Raw genomic sequence first — 24,034 nt, forward strand, 5'->3', positions numbered from 1 at the left:
AATGGGTGGCAGAAGCACCCCATTGTGACTGGCCCAGAGGCTCCGTGCATCCTTGGCATAGACTACCTTAGGAGAGGGTACTTCAAGGACCCAAAAGGGTACCGGTGGGCTTTTGGTATAGCTGCCTTGGAGACGGAGGAAATTAAACAGCTGTTGACCTTGCCTGGTCTCTCGGAGGACCCCTCTGTTGTGGGGTTGCTGAAGGTCGAAGACCAACAGGTGCCAATCGCCACCACCACGGTGCACCGGCGGCAATATCGCACCAACCGAGACTCCCTGATTCCCATTCATGAGCTGATTCGTCGACTGGAGAGCCAAGGAGTGATCAGCAAGACTCGCTCACCCTTTAACAGTCCCATATGGCCAGTGCGGAAGTCTAATGGAGAGTGGAGACTAACAGTAGACTATCGTGGCCTGAATGAAGTCACGCCACTGCTGAGTGCTGCCATGCCGGACATGCTATAACTTCAATATGAACTGGAGTCAAAGGCAGCCAAGTGGTATGCCACAATTGATATTGCTAATGCGTTTTTCTCAATCCCTTTGGCAGCGGAGTGCAGGCCACAGTTTGCTTTCACTTGGAGGGGCGTCCAGTATACCTGGAACCAACTGCCCCAGGGGTAGAAACAAAAGCTTTCTTAGGCGTTGTGGATTTTCGGAGAATGCTTATTCCAAATTACAGTCTGATTGTAAACCCTCTCTATCAAGTGACCCGGAAGAAGAACGATTTCTAATGGGGCCCTCAGCAACGACAAGCTTTTGAACAAACAAAACAGGAGATAGTTCATGCAGAAGCCCTTGGGCCAGTCCAGGCAGGGCAAGATGTAAAAAATGTGCTCTACACCGCAGCCGGGGAGAATGGCCCTACCTGGAGCCTCTGGCAGAAAGCACCAGGGGAGACTCGAGGTCGACCCCTAGGGTTTTGGAGTCGGGGATACAGAGGATCCGAGGCCCGCTATACTCCAACTGAAAAAGAGATATTGGCAGCATATGAAGGGGTTCGAGCTGCTTCGGAAGTGATCGGCACTGAAGCACAGCTCCTCCTGGCACCCCGACTGCCGGTGCTAGGCTGGATGTTCAGAGGGAGGGTCCCCTGTACACATCATGCAACTGATGCTACGTGGAGTAAGTGGGTCACACTGATCACACAACAGGCTCGAATAGGAAACCCCAGTCGCCCAGGAATCCTGGAAGTGACCATGGATTGGCCAGAGGGCAAAGATTTTGGAATATCGCCAGAGGAGGAGGTAACGCGTGCTGAAGAGGCCCCACTGTATAATGAACTACCAGAAAATGAGAAGCAATATGCCCTGGTTACTGATGGGTCCTGTCGTAATGTAGGAAAGCATCAGAGGTGGAGGGCTGCTATATGGACTCCTATACAACAAGTGGCAGAAACTGCTGAAGGAGAAGGTGAATCGAGTCAATTTACAGAGGTGAAAGCCATCCAGCTGGCTTTAGACATTGCTGACCGAGAAAAGTGGTCAGTGCTCTATCTCTAGACTGACTCATGGATGGTGGCAAATGCCCTGTGGGGGTGGTTGCAGCAATGGAAGCAGAGCAACTGGCAGCGCAGAGGCCAACCCATCTGGGCTGCCGCATTGTGGCAAGATATTGCTGCCCGGGTGGAGAACCTAGTTGTAAAAGTCCGTCACGTAGATGCTCACGTACCCAAGAGTCGGGCCACTGAAGAACATCAAAACAACCAGCAGGTGGATCAGGCTGCTAAGATTGAAGTGGCTCAGGTGGATCTGGACTGGCAACAGAAGGGTGAATTATTTCTAGCTCGGTGGGCCCATGACACCTCAGGCCACCAAGGAAGAGATGCAACATACAGATGGGCTCGTGATCGAGGGGTGGACTTGACCATGGACACTATTGCGCAGGTTATCCATGAATGTGAAACATGCGCTGCAATCAAGCAAGCCAAGCGGTTAAAACCCCTCTGGTATGGAGGACGATGGCTGAAATATAAATATGGGGAGGCCTGGCAGATCGATCATATCACACTCCCACAAACCCGCCAAGGCAAGTGCCATGTGCTTACAATGGTGGAGGCAACCACCGGATCGCTGGAAACATATCCCGTGCCCCATGCCACTGCCCGGAACACTATCCTGGGCCTTGAAAAGCAAGTCCTATGGCGACATGGCACCCCAGAAAGAATTGAGTCAGACAACGGGACTCATTTCCGAAACAACCTCATAGACACCTGGGCCAAAGAGCACGGCATTGAGTGGGTGTATCACATCCCCTGTCATGCACCAGCCTCTGGGAAAATCGAACGATACAATGGACTGTTAAAGACTACGCTGAGAGCAATGGGTGGCGGGACGTTCAAACTTTGGGACAGACACTTAGCAAAGGCCACCTGGTTAGTCAACACTCGGGGATCTGCCAATCGAGCAGGCCCTGCCCAGTCAGAACTTTTACGTACTGTAGATGGGAATAAAGTCCCTGTAGGGCACATAAAAAATATGCTGGGGAAGACAGTCTGGGTTATTCCTGCCTCGGGCAAAGGCAAACCCATCCGTGGGATTGCTTTTGCTCAAGGACCTGGGTGCACTTGGTGGGTGATGCGGAAGGATGGGGAAGTCCGATGTGTACCTCAAGGGGATTTGATTTTGGGTGAGAAAAGCCAATGAATTAAATTGTATGATGTTAATTGCTATATAATACTCTATGTCATCACTTCTATGGTGGCTATATGCCATATCAGTGGTATCACAGTAAGAATCAAGCAGATTAATCAAGAATGAACTTTGATGAAACCGAGCAAAGTGCAGCGACGATAGAACCGGACAAGGGCAGCAGTGATGGAACCAGAACTGGCTTCATCATGCAACAGTCCAACAACACACACCATCTCTCCTGCCCTGAAGGACTGTTATGACAGATGGATCCCAAAGTCATGGACTAAATGAACTCAACGAACATTTTAGAGGGATGGCCCATAGACTAAGGGAATGATATCTGTGTGTGTATATATCAAAAGGCAGGAAAAGTGGTGGTGATTAATTGGGATGTATTGGAAAGTGGGGGACCTGGGCATGACGTAGACGGTATACAATAAGGGGTGGATACTGTCCTGGTTTCGGCTGGGATAGAGTTAATTTTGTTCCTAGTAGCTGTTATAGGGCTGTGTTTTGGATTTAGGATGAGAATAATGTTGATAACACGCTGATGTTTTAGTTGTTGCTAAGTAGTGCTTACACTAGTCAAGGACTTTTCAGCTTCTCATGCCCTGCCAGCGAGAAGCTGGGAGGGGGCACAGCCAGGACAGCTGACCCAAACTGGCGAAAAGGGTATTCCATACCATATGATGTCATGCTCAGTATATAAACACAACATAACCAGCTGGTCAAAAGAGGTGATTATCCCACTGTATTTAGCATTGGTACGGCCTCACCTTGAGTATTGTGTGCAGTTCTGGGCCCCACAGTTTAAGAAGGATGTGAAGGTCCTTGAATGCATCCGGAGGAGGGCAACAAAGCTGGTGAAAGGGCTGGAAGGTATGTCCTATGAGGAGTAGCTAAGGACACTGGGTTTGTCTAGTTTGGAGAAAAGGAGGCTGAGGGGCGACCTCATTGCTCTCTACAGCTTCCTGAGGAGGGGAAGCGGAGAGGGAGGTGCTGATCTCTTCTCCCAGGCATCCAGTGATAGGACGCATGGCAATGGTCCAAGCTGCGTCAGGGGAGGTTCAGACTTGACATTAGGAAGGATTTCTTTACCGAGAGGGTGGTCAAACACTGGAACAGGCTTCCTAGAGAGGTGGTCGATGCTCCATGCCTGTCAGTGTTTAAGAGGCATTTGGACAATGACGTTAATAATATGCTTTAACTTTTGGTCAGCTCTGAATTGATCAGGCAGTTGGACTAGATGATCGCTGTAGGTCCCTTCCAACTGAACTGTTCTATTCTATTCTGTTCTATTCTATTCTATTCAATAAATAATAAGGAAGAGAGCAGTCTGCGGAGATGTGCATATAACACCTGCATCATATACATGGGACTTGCAAAGGTGGAGATCCCAGCCCCAGCACACAGGAGGAAACAGAGATGGATTGGAAGGGCAGCATCGAAAGAGGTGAAAGAGCTCCTGATGAGAGGAACCATCTCTGGCAACACAAGATTCCCAGGTCCAGGATCCCAAGCTGGGGTTTATAGACCGACTAAGCAGATGTGTTCAGAATGCCCATCAGAATACTCAGCCCTTTGTTTTTCAGTCATTAAAAATATATGGTTTGGGAACTGCATCCAGAAATTAAATGTGAATTTGTTATCTATTTTTTTATTCAGTTTACATATATCCCTCAAGAGATAGAGGAATATGTACAGGCAGTTAATTTATTTGAATGGAAAAGCATATGTCTCTCTGGGGAATAAAGTACACTGTATGATATGTTTTTTACTACTAAAGATATTAACTCTCATCTAGCAATAGGTTTGTGCTCCAATTTATTCTGACTTGTGGAACTCAATCAGCAAAAGACATTCTGGGTGCTTTAAAACCAGAGGTTGCTTCTTCCATGAATTCGTTATCATCAGGCAGAATTAAAAATGCCCAACATCTATTCTGAAGGTCATAACAGCTTTTTTTTGGAACCATTTCTCATCCTTTCCATATATTTTTCAGTTTGCCAGGGGTACCAAATAGGGATAACTGAACAGGCTGGGAAAAAAGGAAGTATGGAAGGATAAGTTAAATAATTTGTATTTCAGATCAGGAAGTGAAGCAATTGTCTGATCATTCATTTTCTGATTACTGAAGCAATAAAAAATAAAATCTGATTAATCCATTTTGTGTTGTGCTGCTATAAGGATAAATAACTGTAGTAAAGAAACCTTGAGTGATCCCATTAATGTTTGCCCAAGAGAAAAAACCCTCATTGTTTCTCCTAAAATAATCTCTGAGAAACCTGCTGATTTCAATTATGAATATTAAAAAGACAATTATTTTAATGGTTTTATTTTTCCATTTGTTTTGGGGGCTTAGAAGCCAAAAATTGGTTTAAATAGAGATTTGAAAGTGATGCACAGAAGAAAAGTATCTTTTCATCTTCTTGTTTCTGTCAAATAAAGAAATGCATATGCTTTTACAGTGGTGTATCCATGAGAGTCCATATTTTCAGCCCAAATGCCCTCAGCTCTTGAATGCCAGTAAAATTGCAGACATCATTTAGTCACAATCCTAAGTCTATTTATGACAGTAGAAAGTTTTTATGATGAGAAAGCATTACAATTAAGTCTAAACAATTTTTCTTTGAAGTATGGAAATTTCTAATTAGATTCTAATGCATTAGCAAAAAAAATATTTAGGCACAATAAAAGCATCAACGTTTATTAGCTTAAGTGCTAGTGCTAGATGTTGGAAGAGCACAGTCTGTGTGAGGTTATTACCAAGACAGGCTTAAAATATCTTCGGATCAGGGTGCCATCTTTGTTACTTCTGTTTGGCTCAAGACATAACTCCTTTCCCTTTTTAAAAATGGGGGTTATGTTTCCCCTTTTCCAGTCAGTGGGAACTTCACCGGACTGCCACGACTTCTCAAATACGATGGATAGTGGCTTAGCAACTTCATCCGCCAGTTCCTTCAGGACCCGCGAATGGATCTCATCAGGTCCCATGGACTTGTGCACCTTCAGGTGCCTTAGATGCTCTCGAACCTGATGTTCTCCCACAGTGAGTGGGCGGCTCTTCATTCTCCCAGTCCCCGCCTTTGCCTTCTGCGGCTTGGGCGGTGAGGCTCGAGCACTTGCCGGTGAAGACCGAGGCAAAATAGTCATTGAGTACCTCCGCCTTCCCCGTATCCCGGGTAACCAGGTCTCCCGTTTCAACCCTCTCCATGCCCTGCCGTGTTGTCCCTCCAACAGATGTCGGGGTGGTTGAAGTCCCCCATGAGGACCAGGGCTTGTGAGCGTGAGGCTGCTCCTATCTGTCTATAGAGGGCCTCATCCGCTCGGTCTTCCTGGTCAGGTGGCCTGTAGCAGACCCCCCCACCGTAATGTCACCTGTCCCTGCCTTCCCTTTAATCCTGACCCATAAGCTCTCGGTCGGCTCCTCATCCATCCCCAGGCAGAGCTCCATGCACTCCAGCTGGTCATTGACATAGAGGGCGACGCCCCCTCCTTGTCTCCCCTGCCTGTCCTTCCTAAAGAGCCTGTATCCCTCCATCCCAACACTCCAGTCATAGAAGCCATCCCACCACGTCTCCGTGATGCCAATAAGGTCGTAGCCCTGCAGGTGTGCGCACGTCTCTAACGCCTCTTGGTTATTCCCCATGCTACGTGCGTTTGCATAGAGGCATTTAAGTTGGGCCCCCGATGAAGCTGTCTTACTGGCTGGAGTTCCTTTGTGCTGCTCTTCAGGTGCTCTCCTGCTGACCTGACCTGACCTGAGCCTTCTCCAGGCTCTGGGCATCTATTGCTGGCCCTGGCATCAAACTGGTAGGAGTGGGATGGATTGAGGTTCCCCTCCCCCGGCATCTCTAGTTTAAAGCCCTCTTCACCAGCTTGGCAAGCCTATGACCGAAGATGCTCTTCCCCTTCTCTGACAGATGGACCCCGTCAGCCCCCAGTAGACCAGGATTCTCAAAGCGAGTCCCATGGTCTAAGTAGCCAAACCCCTGGCTGTGGCACCAGTCCCGTAACCATTTGTTGACTCGCCAGATTCGACTGGCCCTTTCAAACCCCTTCCCTTTGACCGGCAGGATTGATGAAGAAACTACCTGCGCTCCTGAGTCCCTTACCGCCGCTCCCAGTGCTCTGTAGTCCTTCTTGATAGTCCTCAGACTGCTCCTGGCTGCGTCACTGGTGCCCATGTGAAACAGCAGCAGCGGATAATAGTCAGTGGACTGTACGAGGCTTGGTAGCCTCTCGGTGACATCCCTGATGCAAGCCCCTGGTAAGCAGCACACCTCTCTAGAGAGTGCGTCCGGTCAGCAAATGGGTGCCTCCGTACCTCTCAGAAGAGAGTTGCCTACTACTATCACCCGTCACCTTTTCTTAGTGGCACTGGTTGTTATACGGGGGCCAGATCGGGCTGCATTACTCAGCTCCATCACTTCTCCTGGTGTGACAGGACTTTCCTCTTTGGCCTGCAGAGCGGTGAAGCGGTTCTGCAAGGGCACCTCAGGCTTTGGGGGAAGTCTCTTCCTCCTGCTCGCCCTTGTCTTTGCAACCGTCCATTCTTCTGCGTGTGCCGGTGGGGGAGTTTTTGGCTGTTTGGCCGTGGGCTGTGGGTCCGCTGCAGACTGCGCTTGGAACCAGCAATCTAGCTCCTTCTCTGCCTTCTCTGCCTCCCTGATGTTATGCAGCCTTCTCACCGCCTCCTGCAGCTCAGCCACCTGCTGCAGGAGGTCCTCCACCTGGGCACACCTTTTGCAGGCAGGTCTGCTGCCTGTCCCTACTCCAGGAGAGAGGTCTAGGCACTCCCTGCAGCCTGAGGTCTGCACTGCAGCCTCTCCCTTCAGCAGTTCCGTCTGCATGGAGACATTGGCCGCCGCTGGGGTAGATGGTGCAGGCCCCCCAGCTGGAGCCGCGGCCTTTACCCTCAGACGAGTGCCCACCATTCTGCCTTGAGGGTCGGGTAGAATGAGTGCCCTTGTCCTGTGCCCAGTTGCTGGGTTATGTGTACGCCGAGTCCCCCACTCGGCCCGTGGAATGCCTCTCCTTCGAAGAAGCGCCCTCCCTGCACGAACTGCCGTGCGAACTGCGGTGCCACACCCTGTTTGCCTGTCCTGTTCACAGCGCTCCTGGTGGCTAGCGCTCCCTGGGGCTACCTTTAGTGGGAATGGGGGGGTGGCAGGCGTTGCTCCTGGCCCCGCCCACGCCTCCTCAGCCGCCCTTGTGAGAGCTGCCGGCTCCCGGCAGGTCTCTGTGCTCCCCTGTGGGTTCCCCGGCTCAGGAAACCCCCCTGTATGCTGCGATCCGCTGCTCCGCTGCGGGACGTGCCTGCACCAGAGCTGATCGCCTGTGCGAGTAATTGGTAATGGGTAAGTCTATGGGTAATTAACCCATAGACTTCTTTTGGCAAATGAGGGCTGGTAATCAAGTATTTCTCTGCCGCTTTAAAAAAAAACAAACCACTCATTTCACCAAATCTGCATAATGTGTGTTCTGTTTTACCAACTTGGACACTTATTTTAGCCAAAAGACAACTCTAATCCTCGGAAAGTGAAAAGTGCAGTTAGGAAAAAGGTAGACTTTCCAATCCCCATCAAAAGCCAAAGAAGACTCTGCCTCTACAGACTGTATCTCCAGTATATCCCCTATAGTTCTCCAGCTTCACATTGAGCTGTTCTCACCAGCAGGCAAAAATGTAGACCTTGCAGCATATCCTGAAACTTCATTTCAGGCTATTACAAGCCTAAGGAAGTTACGGATCTGAAGAATACAGTGTGCTAAATGAAGAATACCCTGCCATTTGCATTGTATGCCATTTCTGCCATCCTGAGAAGCACTTAAGGAAAGATAGCACAGAGTTGAAGAAAGTCATGGATCTGCTCTTTGCCCACATTTAGCTGGTGTGGCATTGGAAAGTGTGCTGCCATGCTTGACATGGTAAATCCACACACAGGACTTCTTAGTTCAAACGCAACACTCTGCAAAGAGCCATTTTTCTGGACTGGATATGATCTGTGTCCAGCCAGCTTGGAGACTGAACCGTTAAATGGATCCTTCATTATCTGTATAGCTGTAGTATTCAAAGGTGTAATAAACTCAGTACCTAAAAGTCAATGGGAACACTTACCAATACAAAACACACAAAAAGAACCACAGGATCATAGAAGGAAATCCTGATGACCATATAGATTTCTAAATGCAGCACCAGGTTCAGTTTCTATCTGAATTTGATATGTCTACTTTTTCCATGATGGAAAAATGCACAAGTGCACATCCTTCTCAACCAAAACATTCCACACTTGAAGCATCATTCATTTAGTTTGAATAGCTTGAGGCTTGAGAGCAGTGTATTTGGTAATTAAAAAATAATTGCGTCTTCTTCTGAACAGTAGAGGAACCTTCATTGCTTAGATTCTCAAGTGCTAACCACCAAAAGTACTTAGACTGTCTTCCCTAACTGTACTAAACTTTTGGTATATATGAAGGTCAGCTGATATTTCTCCTTGGTGATTAAGTTTAGAAGATGACTGTAAGATAAATACATGACCTGGCTAATGACTCACAACTGACTCACAGTCAAATGATTGCTAATACTGTATTTCTAAAAAGAAAAATAAGTACATATAGTTACAGATTTTCTTTTTTTTTCTTTCTACATATCCCTTAAGTGCTGATTTACTGACTTCTGGCATGGCTTCCTTTTAGCATCATAGATTCATGCAGACTGGAAGGGACCTCCAGAAGTCCAGTCCAACCTCCTACTCAAAGCAGGGCCAGTTCGGTCAGGTTGCTCAGCACTGTGTCCAACCAAGGTTTGAATACCTCCAAGGATGTACATTCCAGTGCTCCTGTGGGTCCCTGTTCCAGTGTTTGACTATCCTCATGGTAAAAACTTTTTTTTTTTTTTATCAAGTCAGAATTTCCCAAGTTCCATCTTGTGCCTTTTGCCTCTCAGCCTTTTACTGTGCTTCTCCAAAAAAAGTCTGGCTCTGTCTTCTCTAAGCCCTCCCATTAGGTAGCTGAAGATCTTGCCTGAGCCTTCCCTTCTGAACAAGTCCTGGTCCCTCAGCCTCTCCTCACAGGGCAAATGCTCCAGTCACTGAATGTCTTGGTGGCCCTCCACTAAATTCACTTTATTTTTCAAATGTCCTTCTTTCACTGGGGAGTCCAAAACTGGACACAGTACTCCAGATTCAGTCTCACAAGTGCCGAACAAAATGGGAAGAATCACTTCTCTCAGCCTGCTGGCTTCCCTCTTGTTCGTATAGCCTAGGATGCTGAAGGCCTTCTACTGATGGCTAGGGCACACTGCTGGCTCATGCTGAACTGGGGTTGTTTAGCCTGGAGAAAAGGAGGCTGAGGGGAGGCCTTATCGCTCTCTACAACTACCTGAAAGGAGGTTGTAGCCAGGTGGGTGTCCTAGCGATAGGACGAGAGGAAATGGCCTCAAGTTGCGCCAGGGGAGGTTTAGATTGGACGTGAGGAAAAATTTCTTTACTGAAAGAGTGGTTAAACATTGGAACAGGCTGCCCAGGGAAGTGGTTGAGTCCCCATCCCTGGAAGTATTTAAAAGACGAGTAGATGAGGCGCTTAGGGACATGGTTTAGTGGGCATGGTGGTGTTGGGTTGACGGTTGGACTCGATGATCTTAGAGGTCTTTTCCAACCTCAATGATTCTATGATTCTATGATTCTATTGTCGACCAAGACCCTCAGGTTATTTTCTGCAAAGCTGCTCTCCAGCTAGTCAGTGCCCCCACCTGTACAGATGTGTGGGGTTATTCTGTCCCAGGTCTTTGCATCTGTCTTTGTTCAGCTTCAGGAAGTTCCTGTCAGCCCATATCTCCAGCCCCTCTAGATTGTAATAGGCTCAGTACAGTCATAACCATAAAATTGTATGGACTACAAAATGGCCTATACTATATATCACATATGATTCCAAAGCCACTTGGGAACCTAGTATTGGATTAGCTAAAGGTGAAGACAAAGGAAGAGGGAGTCAGCATATGCTGAAAAATTTTAGGAATTCTGCCTTATTGTTACATTTTCAAGCTGCATCAAAAACATTATAAGAATTTACCACTATTGTGTTTGGCGAGCAGCTTACTGATACATCTCACATTAGCAGACTAACACTTAGACTACAACTGTACTAGTAAAACAACTGACACAGAACAGCATACCTCCATACTATGAACCTGTCTCTGCTCCCAAACCAGGGGGGCCTGTACACACAGCTCGTTGGGAATGTCCCCTGCCCTTGCCCAACAACCATCTGGGAGGGTCCAGCTGGCCCAGATCATGGGCTTGTCCAGCAGGTTAGTAATTCATATATTTGAGCTCCAGCAATAAAAACAAGCCCCGGCACTGGTTAATTTTCTGTTATAGATATTACTTTGGTTTCTCTTCACACCCCTATCTTTTATCTTTCATTGTCCAAACTTCTCTTTAAGCCACATTTCTAGCAGTTCTTTCAATGACTTAACAGACTAGACTTTATTGACTTTGAATGAAAGATAAGCACCAAAGTCACTTTAGGTATGACTCATCTTACCTAAGTTCAACTGTTGCAAAGTTAGGCATCTAGACTATACTAATTACCAAACCAGAGAGAGAAAAGCACCTTAAGGGTGATTTGTTCCATTTTTTCTTAACACTTTCTTTATGAGGGATAAATCACTCCCTGGAGCTACGTCCCTACTGAAACAGAATCCATCATGTCATTGTGATGCAAGTAACTCATGAACTTAAGTCATGAATTTAGAGAGAAAAGTCTAAGCTGTTATCACAATATTTACAAAGTGTTTTATGATACAGCATTATTTGCAGACTACTGAATCACTCCTTTATGACAACTTATGTTTTTCAGTGCAATGACAAATGGAGCAATTACATTTGAAAAATTCAGAAGTCAGTGTGTTTGGTGAAAAGCTGATACTGCATAAAGTATTAAAGCTTTCAAAAATAGAATTAATTAAGTATATACAATAAAATGTCGCTGAACTATTGCCAACATGCTTTGAGACATAATGTGAAGGACTGCGCAAACAGCAATACCACTAGATGTCACCATCTTTCCACCGAAAATTCATCAGCAACCAGCTAGCTTTTCCTGAGTATGATTTACAAGGACCACTGGTTCCACCAACACCACACCTAGCTGAAGCCTTAGGTCATGGTTTGCCAGCTCTGTTGGTTTGTAATCCAATCAAAAGCTATGTGATATAATTTCTTTCTGGTGGCATTGTGTTTAGATAGTTTTAAAAGGCTAATTCTCAGGTGAGCACCAAATTTGGGGTTCATGAATCTAAAAGGAAATATTGTTGGTTAAGTTCATCCGATGCTGCTGCTGTATCACAGTCCAGACGACAGTGGATTGGTGGAAAGTATGAAGTCAAGATCCTATTCCCATCTCTGTTACTGATCTACTATATGACTTTGGCAAGACATTTCACCTTAGCTTTTCTGTTTTCCATTTACTATGCCCAGTTATGTGTTTGTCGGATTAGCTTTATCCTACTTCACTGACAAGTATTGCACAAAGGGTCAGAAAAAAAAATAGCTATATAGGTCCAGCTGAGAAAAATGCTGTAGGGAGATTCCCCCCCCCCCCCCATTCTAGCCTTACTCATTACCCCCTTACTCATTACTCACTGAAACTTCCTTAAAGCGAGGGCTGGGGTTAGAGGACTTAGTGGAATAAAATGAGAGGGAGCAGGAACTGATGACTTCAGATGTTTAGTACTAAGTGGTTCCACTGAGTGGCCTCACTTTGCATTCAGGTTTAAGTTTGTAATATCCTATCTGATACAAATAGGAGCCAAATTCAATTCATCTCCTGGATAGGCCATCCATCTTTATCTGCTCTGATATAAAAAAAGTCTCATTGGTAGGATCTTTCTTTTCTCACTGATAGATCTGATCATTTGGAACTTAAGAGGAAATATCTATTCTCATGATTAATAAAACAATGGTGAGAAAATGCAGCCTTCCCTGCATTTGAATTTTCTCCCATCTTATTCCATTAGGTATTTTTGTTCACACAAAAATAACTGCACAAAACCCACAACAGAAAAGACCATAGCTAAGGTCAAATCAAGTATGTATACTCCAAACACAGACCCAATCAAACATGCTCAATATGGAGCACTCGTTTTCCCACTGACAGTACCCCCTCACTCCTACAATGATCATCACCTTGAGTTAAGATCCCATATTATCAGGTATGAGCAGGTAAGACCCCAAACATGAAAGGCTCCTTTCATGTGCTGATGAGAATACTGTATTTTGGATCTGAAGAACAGGATTTTTTGAGCCAACTGACCTGTCCCATTATCACTGCAGCATGAATTACTAGAACAAAAAGTGACTGATGAGGAAAAGTACAAGGACTACTAAATGCTTCCTAAAAAAAGAACACATTTACATCACAACTGTCAGCCCTAGTATGGATAGTGATTATATTTAATTACACATTTAAATGTTGAACAGCTTGACAGAGACACTCATGTCTATCAGTATATGTTACCAATGAAAAGCTGTGCCAAACATTTTTCTTAATCCTGTCAGCACACTAGGTGACAACACAAAGTAGTAGTCCACACTGTCCCCTGGAGGCTGCTCAGTCTGCACTGTGCAATGATGCACAGGATGCAAAACAACACACGGACTGCAGAAGAAACAGCAATAAACCCACATAAGATCTCAGAGACTTGACTTTAAAATAGGCACCATGTAAATAAACTTCCAGCCCATCATGCATAATTTTCTGCAAACACACGGTTCTAGTGTTACACATTCTGAAATGACCAAAGGAAAAATTTCTTATATTCCAATACTAGATTTGAAATATATTCATAAAACCACAACACCAGGGATACTTTCAAAATAAAGGAACTCCATAGTCTTCTGTGACAAAGTGTTTGACAGACATTGGTCAAACACAGGATTACTTCTTGAATGAATCTGACCTGTTGTGTCCAGTGAAAGCTGTCAGATACTCAGTACCCCAACCATTTTAAATGAGATAGTCATTGTGTCACAACAATAAGCTTTTATTCTTTATGCAGCATTGTAATGTGTAGTGCACAACACATTTAAATGGCTTTCAACTCCTATTTCAGAGCCATTTGTTAAAAAGCAAATGGTCTGGAGCTTCCCTCAGAAAGCTGATATGCTGCTTCTTGGGAAGAAGGCGATTTCTGTACAGTTGGTTTTACATGCACTTGGTTTCTGATAATTCATTTCAACACTGTTATATCATATTACTCTAGTAGCCATGGCAGGATTAGTAGCAACACTGCAAATGGCAGTGTCATCAGGCAAAAATGTATAGCTTTGTGGTTTCAGAAAAATGAAGGCATGCAAAGTCATTAACATATAAAAGATTGAATAATGGCCTTTACAATAGACTGCTAAAGAAGAACAGATGTTGCTCACAGGAGATCTGAATCTGGGTGACAAGATGTTGCTACTTGTTCATTAAATGAGACAATCAAAAATTGCAATTGCACTTCCACCAAAAGCTCTGTAGATATGTCAGCTCTTCCACTCTTAGCATTATTTTAACATGACAACCATGCAGGGGATATGTTATAGCATGGATAGAAAATTCACTGCTGAAGAAGCAAAAGTGAGTAATCTTGTTTCTCTAAAATACATATAATTATATAAAAAAAGAAATCATAATATATTTATATCTGTTGTAGGTTAGAACATAGAGGAACATCCTTTCTTAAACAAGCCTTTTTGCACAGAGACATATCGTGAACAGGTAACTGTATTCAGAATGTTGTAAAGAAAAACAAAAAGATGGTGACTAGGGCAAAGTTCAAGTATAAATACAATATTAGCAAACTGTCATTATATTCTGCTCAGATTCAGAAGTCCACTCTTAAGTTCCTTCTTACTATCTCCAGATGAGATCAGTTCATGAACACACATGTATGAGGTTTTAGATGAGGATGAAGTATACAAATTGACATTTCATGGGTTTTGTCAAGAAATTATAACCTTTTAAATGAGCTTTTAAAACCATAGTCAAAAATGTTCAATGGGCAGCCCTAGGGCTAACCAAAGAAACATTTACTATTTTTACTTTATGCAGTTTTAAAGTTTACATATGGTGCATTTTATGTAGTCATTTGAAGGACATCCTGGGTAAAATTAATCACATCAAATTATTAGTATCTACTGAGCAGGTGTTTAGGTGAGGTAAGTTGTCCAGGCTTCCCTTATAGTCAGTGGATATCTAGTCAACCCAGTCAGTGGAGTTTAGAAGGCAATTTCTCTCTCCTTAGAGTAGACACCTACATTTAGTCAGCTGAGTAAGCTCTCTGGCTATTCTCTGTAATGGGAAATTATGCATCCAGCCACCACAGCAGACACACACCTGGTAGACACCAAAGCTGAATCCATCCCAGATCACTTATGCAGATAGTACCTTTTCTTCAGCTAACACATTAGGGTTAGACAAAGGCAGCTAAAGGTGTTTTAGCAGTGTAGGCAAACTTGAACTTTACTGTGACATGAATGAAGCACTTGCTATTCTTTCTGCCAAGGGGATGAGGCAGCTATTGCTTTCTGGAGGGAATGCCCTGGCCCCCTGCAGTAACCTCCTCTGCATGCCCCTGCCCCTCTCAGAGTTGCCTCAGCAGCAACTGGCTTGCCTTGGGGTTGTGATTTATGCAAAGCAAGAAGAGGAGTCATTGTGCAGTTCCTGCAAGTGTGCTGCTCTGGGCAATTGCCTATAGAGTGCTGAGGTACAGCCAAAACCTACTGGAAGCAGTGAAAAGTCTGCATTTTCATTCAGAAGACTCTGAATTAGATTTATGCATCGTTCAGGTACCTGAAAAGGCTGGTTTCGTTGTTCAGCTATTAACTAATAGCAAGTATTCAGATAAAACAGGTTTCAGCTACCAAAACTGAAGAGAGAATCTAAAAAACATTTCTGTCTGGATTTTGAGACACTGGAGTCACTCATAACGTTGTTTTGAGAGTTCTCTATAACTACATAGGACAGAAACTTCCTTTAAAAAACTTTTTTTCCCTACAAAAAAAAAAAAAATCATCTTTTCATGCCAGTCCAGAATGGGAATAAGTTTCAGCATATCAGAATTTCCTGTTGGACAATGTGCCTTTCTTTCCCCTTATTTTAGTGCCTTTGCTAGAACGACATCTGAAATGTTGTGATCTCTGATTTACCTCCTTTTGCCTACACTGTACCTTTCTTTGTGTCCAGCAATTTGCACTTTCCCTCCTTCAATTTTCTGGTTTTCTTCTTCTCAAATGTTAAATCTTTAAAAAGATTTAACACTGAGCCTGATTTGCTTTTTTTACTCCCACTTTTCTTTTAGAAAAAAAATAAGTTGCTTTAAAAATCCTGCTGCTATCACATATGGCCTGTTATATATCAACAAATTATATTTTTGTTTGATTCCAAAAGAAGTTGAATCAGCAGTTGGAACCATAAAATATCCTTCATTTTTCTGTTTTTATTTGACAGCATGGTATACACGGTAAAATATTTATAGCATTTATTGCTCTTTTATTTGCTCTTCCACGCTAAAATATCCCCATTTCAAATTAACAGTTTTGTTTAGGGCTTTAACCTACAAATATATATATAGTGATTACTTTAGATCTACTCTAGTTTTGTTTTCTATTCCCTAACAAAACTTAAACTCTCTTCTCTAAGATGTAGCTTCTGGGATTTCAGAAAAACTTAAAAAATTCAATCCCATAAATGATTTTGAAAAGCTCAACTTTCCTTTCTGAGTGTCTAAGCTCATCATTTTACCATTCAAGCAGAGGGAAGAGAGCAGGTATAGCTGTACTAAGGGTGGGCTGTAAGCCTGCTCTTCCTCACTACTATGAGCAGGTCTGGACTTATCCTTGGACAAAGATATCTTAACAGTATTAAACACTTCTCAGCGCAAAGTCAATAGATAGTGTTAAAACACCAGCAGTCACCAGTATCTGTACTCACTTCTTACAGCAGGGAAGGCAGAGGAATGGTAGAACATATACACTAAAATTTGTAACATCAAAGGCTTTGTATTTACTTCCTCCTCCCTGAAAATGAACTACCTTTGCAACCAACACTGTCCCATTCCTTGCCTACCACAACATCTTAAGACCCTTCTGTCCATCCAGCTGACTCCCTCCTTTTGTCTCTTGCCTCTTTTCATTGCCTCCTCTCCACCTGGGAACAGAGGAAGCTGTACGAGGCAGGGCTGCATGGTACACCAGGTATGCTCTCCAAGCAATCCACTCCCACATCATCGCCTGCCGTACTTGGTACATGTATTTGGAGCCTTTCTGGCCTTCTGTGTCCTGAGCAAATACAGTGTTCTGGGGACCTTAATGCATAAAGAATTCAAGTATTTAACATTCATGTCAGTGTGCACATGCTTAAAGTTAAGCAGAAGCTTAAATAATAGAGGTAGTTTGCAGAATCAGGGTCTAATTCTGGCAGAGGACTATGTATTGGCAGTATAAGTTCTTCTTCCCAAAGAGGAAGAGTCCCTCTGCAGGCCCAGATTCTAAAGCACTGGGGCCAAAATCATCCCTGGAATTACACTGATTAAGCTTCCAAAAACAATTCTGCAAAGAAAGCAGTCTGTAAACCCAGCAGATGATTTTGATTAATAAGAATATATTACTAAAAGTAAATTTACAAAGACTCTTTAAAAAGTGCTACAGTGTTTTTAACTACTAAAACAAAATGTGAAACAAAGACACCTTCTAAGATAACACACACTTATGGTTACAAACTACCTGACAGATTTCTCAAAAGAAAATAGCTGGCCCTAAACACAGAGAGAGATGCTGAGGGGCGGTACCCTTCAGTGTGTTTTGCCTTTGCCATCTACATTCTGGAAACATTTTTGGAGGTTGCATTGCTTGAGGCAGCCAAATCACCCCTAATTTAGAAGCAAGCATGACATTAAATAAGCTTTCTGCAAAAGCCTGTTAAAATAAAATCCTCCATTTCATCTCTTCTCATCCCCTTTTGTTATCGCTGCTTCACGTTCTCAGCACCTTCCAGCTATGCATGTGCATGCATGTGTGTTTGTGTGTGCAAGTTTTCATTATCATGAGCGCTGCTATTTGTGAGGCACTAGTTTTTATGAATAAAGGAGTCAGAGTTCATGTGCCAGCCCACCATCTCCCTCCCTGTAATAAAATTAGTTTAAAATTCATGGCATTTCAAAAAACTCTAAATTGGGATTGTGTTTATATGGTCTTGTAGGTTTTGAGTTGTTTTGCAGGGAGAATGGGAACAGAGTTCCATTTTTTTGCAACTATTTAAAACTTACATTTCACTGAGGACTTGCAGAAGACTTAAAGAACTGAAGGACAATAAAAAAAGACATAAAAATAACAAGAATAATGAGAAAATCACAGGCTTTCACAATCTCTTCCCTTGCTCCAGGATATTTTCCTTTTTTGATTAGTTTGGTTTTCCTTTTATTTACCTCAGAGATGCACACAACCACACCAGTGCTGCCATGCCATAAGTCTCTTTGCTGCTGCCAGCCCCCCCCCCAAACCCAAACATGAACTTTCAGTTTGCCGATAACAGCCTCTTTTCTCCTTTCCCCTGTTTATTCCAGTTCTTCTCAACTTTTATGGGAAAAAGCCTTTTAGTGTTTCATTTTGATTTTCCTTGTACATTCTAATAACAACTAATTAATTGAGCCCCTAGGGAAGCTGTCAGATTTCCTAGTTTTTGAATTCTTATATGGCAGTAGGCTAGACTTATGTGCCATGCTGCTCTGTGGTATGAGAGCTTCAAGAGAGCTATGGACATGATCAGAGGATGACCAGAAAACTTCACAAACTGAGGCACCAACAAAGTCAAGCTACCATCTGAATGGATGGGTTAAGGATCACAGTTTTGGGCTTACATGACCCAGTTCTGCCTCATTCACGTGCTAGAGTACCACTGTTATGACAAATGTGGACAAACCTTCTCTCATTGACCCCAAAGATGGAAGTGCTGGAGACATCCACACAGGCTAACATAAGCCAACCTGTGTCCAAACGCAGTCTAGTAGCGTCAGTCCAATGCTGCACCTGAACTAATGCACTTGGCCAAGGGATTACTACCTTGGATGCCTCACCTCACTAACACAGCTGGACTCCATCTGGATCCAAGCACCTATTTTCACATAAGTCTAGGCTTGCCACAGCTGTGTGGCCACAGACCTCAAATCTCTGCTAGATGAGACCTAGTTTCCCTTGAGATTGAGCTCTAAACATATTTGTCTCCTGAGCAGAAATACCCATAAGGCATTGAGGGAAAGAAAGGTGGATGAGGATAGGTAACAACAGACTAGGAAACAGTTCTGCAAAAAAGGATTGGAGGAGAGAGGGATTAACAGAGGATCAGTCAACAGTATCAGACTGTTATGAGAAATGCAAACATCATACTGTTAAATAAACAGAGGTATAGCTTGTAAGACATCTCACATAACCCTTCAGGATTCATCGGGGTTACAGTACTGTGCGCAGTTTCTAACCACAAGGTATTAACATCTTTTTGAGCAATGCAGGAATAGATTGCCTGGGGAGGTTGTGGAGTTTCTGCCAGTCCTTGAAAACAGGGCAGATAAGCATCTGTCATGAATGCCTAAGATGTACCTATTTAGCATTGTGAGCAGTGCAAAGGAAAGGCAACTGTAAAGATCACATTTATGGGTTAAAAACGTAACTGGAAAAATAAGAACTGCTAGCAAAAAAAAAAGTGAACTGTGATATCAGCGAAGTTAGCATATTAATGGGAGATTAAATATATTTAATATATTGCTCAAATGCAAGCAGATAATGCGCACTGCTCTAACTGGTCTTTGAGCCTGCCGCTGGGCATATGCAGGCTCCTAGTGCAGATTCTACACAGGTATTCTTGAATCCTATACTCCCTGCGACAGGTCCCCTCATGCAGAGGTCCATGCTAGGGAAGAAAAGAACAAGGTCTCCCCACCTGTGTTCCTGCTTACAGTGATGCACACTGTGGTTACTACGTGCAAGGGAGGTGGCAACAATTTGTGTCCCTCTTTCACCATCTGCAGGCATACGGTGCAAGAAATGTCCTTGTCCTTATATTAAACAACTGTGTCTGTAGTTATAAAATATTTCTTTGTGAATCAAATCATAAAAGTTAAAGGCTTATTCGTACTACTTTTCAGCTCAGTGTTTTTCTTGGGAGTATATTCATTGTCATGTTATTACTGGGGAGATACATGCTGTCTCCTCTGCAGTTGCAGGACATACAGATCCACAATGGATCAAAGACACAGCCACAAGGTTTTGATCACTTGAAAATAGAATGGAAATGTATCATCCACTCTTCTTTCAAAGCAGATTACAAGAAATTATGCACATGCATTGGAATAATTTCAATTTGCTGGCACAGGTTTCACTAGACGAAAGCTCTATTAAAAAGCAAAACTAGAATTCAGACCCTACACTTTTTAAAGCATCAGTTCTGAGCTTCTGCTGGGCCTGTTTTATTATATTCTATTAAGGATTTTGCAAGCATTGCACAAATTGAAGGCCAAATCTATCCCTTCAAAACAAAGTTGCGGGTTGAGATGAATTTAGTTCACTGGGAAGTGGGCTAAGGCTGGAAGTTAGGGCTTTAGCTCATTTAACTCCCTCAAGTTAAAGGCAGGCATCTATTATAAAATAGAATTCATGGTCCTCATGCATTAGGAGTCTAGTCTGCTGTCGTGATTTAATCTCAGTCGGCAACTGAGCACCACGCAGCCGCTCGCTCACCCCCCCCCTGCCCCCGGTGGGATGGGGGACAGAATCGGAAGAGCACAAGTGAGAAAAACTCGTGGGTTGAGATAAAAACAGTTTAATAATTGAAATAAAATGATAATAATAATATGATAATAATAATAATACACAAAGCAAGTGATGCACAGTACAATTGCTCACCACCCGCCGACCGATGCCCAGCCAGTCCCCGAGCAGCGGCCCCCCCGGCCAGCTTTCCCCAGTTTATGTACTGAGCACGACGTCACATGGTATGGAATGTTTCTTTGGCCAGTTTGGCTGTGCCCCCTCCCAGCTTCTTGTGCACCTGCAGCCTTCTCAGTCAGTAGAGCATGGGAAACCAAAAAGTCCTTGGCTAGTGTAAGCATTACCTAGCAACAACTAAAACATCGGTGCCTTATCAACTTTGTTCTCATCCTAAATCCAAAACACTGTACCAGCTACTAGGAAGGAAATTAACTCTATCCCTGCCGAAACCAGGACATCTGCATTTTTATAATTCTGCAGGTAGCCGCTACTAAGACCTTGATTTGTCAGATCACGTCTCCTGGTTTTCTAGTCCTGGAGTCATTTCTAAAGCTTACCTCCCTCAGGGAAAGCTCTAGTGGCATAATTGTAGTGGTATTAATGCTTTTTTTAGTGTATGATTGTGCCTCACATCTGTGCATCCAATTCAGTCTTCCTATGTATTTCTTAGCATGATTAATAGTTTCTATAGCTTAGAATACCTTAGAGCTCTAAACCCTTTGCTTTTTGTTAGCTCCTAAGGTATTGTTGTGTTTTGTCGTTATGCCTAAAAAATTACCCTTTTGATGCCACAGTTGTGTAGTAGATGAGTTTGCCGAAATATCCAGCTCACAAGTTTGACTCTAACCCCAGTAGCGAAGATCTATGATTTCAGCTTCAAAAATGCCTGGTGGTATGTCAGGTAATATAGAATCTGTTGCGTTTCAATTTAGAGGAGGAATATTACCCCCAGCAGCTGCGGCCAAGTTAGACAGCTAGTTCCTGAGACTCGTGTTAACTGGGGCACCTAACTTTGCCTTGCCTTTGCAGAAAACTACCTGTCTCCTATGACTTGCGAGGGAGCTCAGGGAGACTGCTTAATGTAGCTAAATTATGTGCCTCAAGTGCGATGATGTGAATCCCTCCAGCTTTCTAATTTAGAAGGTCTGAAGCTGGAGGAAGGGACCCATTGGTTTTTTTTTCCCCATAAATTTCTGCATCTATCCTTTTGGCATTGTAAATAAAGTTAAGGCTGTTTCTTTCTGTAAGTCACTGGCAGAGTTTGGAGAGTCAGACACTTAAATGAGCTGGTTTTTGATTCATCCCACACTATTCCTTTCCTCTTCTCTTCTCTTGCCATTGTCTCTGAATCCAATTTTTTTCTCCTCTGCCAGAACATAATCATGTGATGAGCACAAAGCAGTGCTCTTATTAGGACTATTAACTTCCATTTCAGGAACTTAGCGACAACATTCCTTCTACCCCCTCACTATCCTCTCTATCCAGTTAATTTCAATGTCATGATTTTTCCAAGTTTTATAAGGTTCAGTTTCTATTATAAGCTTCATGGAAAGGACAATCTTTTTTTTATAATGCATGAAATGTGCTTTGAGTTACGTCAGAGAGACTGTTTTAATGGTCACTTTATTTTAACTTTGAAAAAAGGATTCTAAAAAATGGACTAATGCTCATACCCAAGAGAAGTTACCAAGGAGCAGACTATTCTGCAAGTTATCTGCTTCCACCTTCCCTTGCCTACACTCCTCTGATCAAATTTGCAGACATTATTTTCCCCTGTATAAAGATGTGTGCCTCTCTGCTGTGCTCTGTCATACTTCTTTTCTCCTTTCCACAATTTATTCACGTTGTCTTCCTACATTACTCTCTCCTTGTACAGTCTCCCTGAAAGGGGATACTTTTTACACTGCAAAGCACTTTGCATGTTGTAGATGACTTAGAAATAATAAATAATATTTAGGACTGCATGTGAGCTGATATAAATGAACAAAGATACTCATTAATATTCCACATAAATAAATGTGCTTAGATTTACCACATACCCCAGAAATGAGGGAGAGAAAAAAATTGTGATCTGGTACAAACGACAGTAGTTGGTCACTGGTAAATAGGAGCTATGGTTTTAATATGCTTAGCATCTTATCACTATTGTGCTAGAGAAAATATATAACAAGAAGGTAATCTGTATTCCAGAAAAACGTATTTCTATTGGTGTCACAGTAGCTAGAAATTATATTGACATTGTTTTCAGGTATATGTTTACTAGACATTAACTATGTAGGTTGAAAATTTTCCTCACAGATGTCTTAGGTTGTTTTTTGACAATTTTGCCCCATGAGTTCAGCCATTTCTGTATATTGTTTGCCACTGTCACATGCACTTACCTTATCAAAGTCCATGGAAAAATTCCTATAGGTTTTGTAGGGCTTTGAACCAAACCCTCTGGTTTTTTTTACTCTGTTAAATTCATTGTGGAGTTTATAAACATGATTGGTTAAATAGGACTTAATTCAGAAAGATCACCTGTTTTTTGTTTTCTTTTTTAAAATTTGCATACGGGCAAAAGAATATACAGAAGTCAGCTCCCTCTCAGGTCCACAGCATGCAGGTGGCAGATGGGTCAGCCCCTCATGCAGAGTAACACAGTTTTAACATACAATTTTTGTCCAACATTTTCTCTATATCTTATATGTTTCTGAGCTTCCTCTGTTGTAATTGCTTTTATTGCTGACTCTGGCAGTCTGTTCTATCTATTTTCTGTAATCTCCAAAGTAATTCCTCTTGCATTCCTTGCAGGCTTGACCCACTCTTTACTTTAAACCATGCCCCTGATTTCTCTCACACTTGGCACAACCTCAGGGAAGGTTTACCATCTGCCCTCTTATTTCCTTCTGAAATTTTGTATACTTCAGTCAAATCAACTCATAGTTACCTTTCCCTAAAGAAAACAGACTTTGTTTCTGCAGTTTCTCCTATAAACAATATCACGGAGCTGAGGAACCACATCTGAAGAAAAAAATAAAAATAAAAAATGAACTGCATGGAAATAGTTATTATTGTAATGGATGACCAGGGCAGTAAGGGAAAAACTAACTGACTGTTTATTTTCCACAGTAGTAAAGTTCACTCTGAAAAATAATGTTGTAAGTAGATGTTCATTACGTTAAAAAAAAAAAAGCCTATTAATAAATAATTACAAAAAGGTGCAAACATTTCAGTACGAAGGAATTATAGCCAAGATTAACCATTAGTGCATATTCTGCTCCCTGGCTCCTCCTCAGGCAGAGAGCACCTCTCTACCATGATACTAAGATCGTGTGAAGTGTAGGGACTTTCTGGGTCTGAGCCTTAAAGCATTTTGTTGGTGCAATGCCACATTTTTGCATGAAGTACATTTGAGGCAATACAATGAAGAAAAATGAACGTAGTGAAATATTTTAAGGTTCTGACATTTGGTTTTATTTCACAGTGGGATGAGAAAAATCAAGATCTTTTCAAATAAGTATTGTTTTGAAATTAATGCACAATAGAAATACTTCATCAATAATAATTTTGTAAGCATATTTCAATAACTGCTTATAAATCTTAAATACTAAATAA

This window comes from Aptenodytes patagonicus, chromosome W (assembly GCF_965638725.1).
Source record: "Aptenodytes patagonicus chromosome W, bAptPat1.pri.cur, whole genome shotgun sequence".
NCBI classification, from domain to species: domain Eukaryota; kingdom Metazoa; phylum Chordata; class Aves; order Sphenisciformes; family Spheniscidae; genus Aptenodytes; species Aptenodytes patagonicus.